This window comes from Mus caroli, chromosome 10 (genome assembly GCF_900094665.2).
Source record: "Mus caroli chromosome 10, CAROLI_EIJ_v1.1, whole genome shotgun sequence".
Classification (NCBI taxonomy): domain Eukaryota; kingdom Metazoa; phylum Chordata; class Mammalia; order Rodentia; family Muridae; genus Mus; species Mus caroli.
The window spans coordinates 61,494,210-61,499,428 of record NC_034579.1 but is presented as its reverse complement, the minus strand read 5'-3'; positions in this window follow the sequence as shown (position 1 = coordinate 61,499,428).

The window sequence follows — 5,219 nt, the reverse complement described above, 5'->3', positions numbered from 1 at the left end:
CCCCCCTCTCCCCCTCTCTCCCCTCTCCACTCTCTCTCCTCTCCCCTTTCCCCACTCTACTTCACTTGCTTACATTTACTTGCCAGCACATCTGTTGGAACCTACTTCTACAGAAGACCAGCTGAAACAACTAGCCTCGTGGGACTGCACAACTGCTAGATTCTTGGATTTCCGGTTCATAGCTGCCCATTGTTGGGTTAGTTGGACTACAGACTATAAGTCATCATAATAAATTCCCTCAATATAGAAAGACATTACATACGTTCTGTGACTCTAGAGAACCCTAACACAGCACTAGAATTCCCACTCCTACTTTCTGACTTTGGATGCAGCGTGACTGTCCAGCTCATGCCCCACCCACCGACCGCAATGATGGGCAGTTCTGTCAAACTGTGAAACCCTTCCCTCCCTTGTTTTTGTTAGGTATTCTGTTGCAGCATAAGAAAAATAGCTAGTACAGAGAAAAGGGGGGAGGAAAAAAATGTGGCTTTTCCTTGTAAGGCACTAGCTACCGTGCTTTGTGGCGAATGAGAAAGACAAGTCCTTGCTCTTGGATGTCTGCCGGTCTAAAATTAGACAGTGGGAAAAACAGGCATAAGAGTTCCCCTTGCCCACAACTATGTTCCCCAAAGTTTCAGTGGCCTTTGCCAGCGGTCAACCACACTTTGAAAAATACCAAATGGAGAATTCCAGAAATAAGTAATTGATATGTTTTATTTTACTTGCCTTTCTGAGAAACACGGTGAGATCTTGAGCCGTCCCTCACTGTCCCATCCGGTACGCGATTCACCCCCTTGTCTAACATTTTTCTTCTCAGTTTGCTACCGGCCTATGAGCAACTTAATAGTCATGGGGCTGTCAGATATGCTGCTATCGTACTTACGTAGTTACGTTGCAGGGGGCTTACCCAGTAGCCTAGAGCTATGTCACGTGACCATCACGCTCCTTTCCCCTCCCTTCATCTCCGTTAGGTCTTCAATTATCTAACATCTGCACAGAAAGGAAGGTGAATGTGATACCATTCAAAGGGAGAGACAACATATATAACTGTTTATTATAATATCTTCTTACTGTTGCGTCATTTTAGTATTCATTATTTTTGTTGATCTCTTACTGTGCCTCATATAAACTGTACTCATATATGTAGAGAAGTATAACGCCCCGAGATCCACACTAAGTATGGCTTTGAGCACACGGTAGGAGTCTCAGGTAGCAGGGGACTTTCCATAACTACAAAATCATGAAGTGCTGGGTCCAGTGGAGGTCCAGTCTTCTGTGCGAACACAGAGAAGTGATTATGCTTTGCTCTGAAAAGAAGACCACAGCAGGAATGAGCAGAATGCCTGTAGACCTCTATGTCGCCCTGCCTAGCTGTCTTTTATGGGTCCTAGTGGTGGGGATTCGCTGCTTTATTGCGACCAGTCATTTTCCTTTTTTTAGCATCTTCTCAACTGAACCAATGAGGAGTCATTATGCCCTCTGCATTCTCCCCCAGAACAATGAAAGAGATGATCATGTGTTGCCTATCCAATCAGGGGACTGGTCACATGTACTACATGACTATCTTAATGATCAAACATGGGCCTACAAAGAGTTAACTCCCACCTCAGTTCAATGGCCGGTACTGCACAGAGAGAGGAGGGGCAGAGACAGGGAGAGAGTGAGAGAGAATGTGAGAGACAGAGACAGAGAGACAGAGAGAGAGAGAAAGAGACAGAGCGAGACACAGAGAGAGACAGAGAGAGTCAGAGAGAGACAGAGATAGACAGAGAGAAAGACAGAAAGAGAGACAGAAAGGGGGGGTGGGAGGGAGAGGAGTGCCCACTTCAGGCTAGAGAGAATGCTTAGTGCACTGGTAATAAACTGAGGCTGCTACTTAGGTTTCTGAGTCAAGCTAATGTGCCTGGGTAGGAAGTCCATGCTGTGCCTTGAGATGGGAACAAACAAACAGATAGTGCCTGCGGGGGGGGGGGGTGGAAATGGAGAGACTCAGTTTTTAATATATTGAGTTTTAAACGCATGAGCCATGAGATTCAAGATGTTCACAGTCTTATCAGCAGGCTATTCTGACCCTTGTTTTAGAGATTAAAAAAAACCGGCACCAACTGAAGTTTAAAGAAGTTAAGTAAAGGCTGTGCCCGGTGGTGCTGAGAAGTCCTAACTATTTGTGAGCCTGAGGCAAGAGGACTTAAAGTTCTAAGGCAGTCTGGGTGCTTTAGGGAGACCCTGTCTCAAAAGAAAAGTAAGGGGGCCGAAGTGGGGAAGAATACTGGATGCTTTTCAAGGGGACCTGGGTTCAACTTCCAGCACCCACCTGGCAGCTCACTGTGACTCCAGGTTGCCCCCTTTGACCTCCAAGGCACACACATCACATACATACATACATACATACATACACACATACATACAGGCAAAACATTCCTATAGACAAAGTAAGAAAAATCTAAAAAATACTTTAAAGGAGGTGAAGAAAAGTAAAAAGAAGGCCGAGGCTATGGCTTTATGATGGAGTAGCTGTCTGCCGTGTGTGAGATCTTAGTAGCACACGCACACCCAAAACAAAACAAACAAGCAAACAAAACAGTACCAAAGAGGAGGGAACATGGTTCATCCACACCCAGATCCAGTCATTTGAAGCCACCATCTGTGTTTTAAAGGGGGGGAGGGGTGAACTAGAGATAGGGCTCGGCAGTTAAAAACATTTGCCGATCTTGTAGAAGATCCAGATTCAGGGCCCAGCACCCGCAGGGCCACGTACGGCATTCTGTAACTCAAGTCCCACGTGATTTGATGTTCTCATCTGGCCTCTAGGGACATTGGGTCCTTATGTGGTGCAATTCCATCAGGCAAGCAAAACATGCCTACACATTATAAATAAATAAATAAATAAATAAATAAATAAATAAATAAATAAATAAATAAATGAAAAATCGAGTTCTCCCGGTTTCCCTCAAAACCTTGTTCAATGTAGCAGACCCTCTCCTTGGGGCTTCTTTGGCTGGTACTAAAGATTAGGCCTGGATCATTAGGCCAATGGACTACCACTGAGCTATAGCACCGGCCCTTTCTGGATTCTAAAAAGCTAACGTGACTGCCTCAGCAGTAGTCTGGTAGGAGCCAGTACACAACCTGGTACCTTCTGCCAGCCGCCTGAGGGGTTCTTTTCAGAGGTCTGCACTCAGGTGAAGCCAGGAATCTATACTTGGTCTCCAAGAAGAATTTCAGGAAGAACCAAAAGAAAGCAGCTTTGGAGTTTATTAGGAAGAGCGTTACTTAAATGTAGGGGTTAATAAAACGCTTTTATAGAGAGAGGTTCTCAGACAAAGAAGATACTACCAAGCAAGGCTGTGGGTTTCCCCGAGGAGAGCCATGCTATGGTGTCTTTACAGACCAAAGGACTGCTAAGGGGAGAAATGAGGCCATCCGGTATTTCCTGATGTACTTAACATGTAACCATACTTTATAAAATAAACAGTCAGGTTTCTAGGGCTGCAGGGGAGGTTAAGACTTCTTACTGTAAACAAAGTTTATACTGTTTATGAGATTTCTAGGTTTGCATCTGGGACAAAACAAGGCCACTGTTAGGTCCAAAGCCTTTCAAAATGGCAGTCCTGGTAACATTGTCCTAAACAGAAGGCCTCTGGCCAGGTAAACAGAAGCCTAAATTCGTCATTCCTCAGGAATCTTGTAGGTTGGGCAATCAGGAAAATTAATACCTCTCTTATCGTCCCAAAGGTCAGCTACACTGGGCAAGCACATCCAGTTCCCAGTTCATCTGAACAGCCTGTATCAGCTCAAAGACCCTCATCTTGCTGACTCTCATATAAAACCTGCTTGCCTTCCTGACGAGTGGCTGTTCTCTCTGCCCCCATGAGACAGTCTTGCCAGTTTGATCACTTAATAACCTGCTCTCTCTTCTGATTCCCAGGAGGGAGAGACCACAGTCTTGGTTTGGTGACACAGTGTGTGGAGTTGCACTATTTTGTCCACATCCAACTCTCGGTCTGGTCTAGTGGAGTTCAGTGCACGCAGCCTAGTCCAAAGCAATCGACTCCTGCGATTTTTATTTGGTAATGGAATACAGATTTCAAGAAGGAAGATGTGGGGCCAGAGAGTTGGCTCAGTGGTTCAGAGTGCTTGTCATTCTTACAGGGAACCTGGGTTCGATTCCCAGCATTGAGATGCTGGTTCACCATCACCTGTGTCTCCAGTCTCAGGTGACCTGATGCCCTCTTCTGACCTGTGTGGGTACCAGTCATACAGGTTGTGCTCATAAATACAGGCAAAGCTCTCATACACACACGGTAAATAAATATTTTAAGATTTTAAAATATTTAAATTCAAAATAAAAATGTAAAATGTTTAAGTTTTAAATACAAATATTAAAGGAGGAAGAGGGTCTGAGAGATGAAAAACAAGAATTGAAGAAATTCAAGCCAGGCTAGGTGGCTCACATCTGCAGCCCTAGTAGTCAGAAGGTTGAACGGGATTGCTGCTCTAAGTCTGAGGCCGGAATGAGCCACATACTGAATTCCAGATCAGTCTGGACTACAGTTTTAGAAAGTGCCCCCAAACAAGAGAAAAATCTTGAAGAAATTCATGATAGCTGGCAATTTGGAATTTAAAGCTTTTTTTTTTTTTTACGTTTATTTAGTGGGCTGCGTGTATGTGTGCGTGCACATTTGTGCCTGTGTGCACATGTGCATCTGTGTGTGTCTGTGTGTATGTGTCTGTGTGTGTGTGTCTGTGTGTGTGTATTCATGCCATGGTGTGCATATGGGGGTCAGAGGACATCTTGAGGTAGTTAATTCTCTCCTTCCAACACATGGGTCACAGGGATCAAACTCAGTTGGTCAGACTTGGTGGCAGATACTCTTACCCAGGGGGCCCTCCCTCCAGTCCAACAGTGATATCTTAGGGAGCACACTATTCAATGTCAGCTCTTAAGGGGTTAATGCATAAAAAATACACACATTCGATATAAGGTTGAAAATGAACACAGCCCAAGCTACAAAGCATTGACGATAGTTTCAAATAAGTGGAATGTTCACAACTAGATAATGTAAATTGGCCTTTGAGGTAAATGATCTGGTAACGTATATTAAGGCCAAACTTACATGTAGTATTCAAAGCAGCAATTCTAGTGCTAGGTGTGTGCTCGGCAGAAGTGCACACACCCGTCCTGGAGAAAACGGGAGTGATGGCTGTCTCCCTTAGCT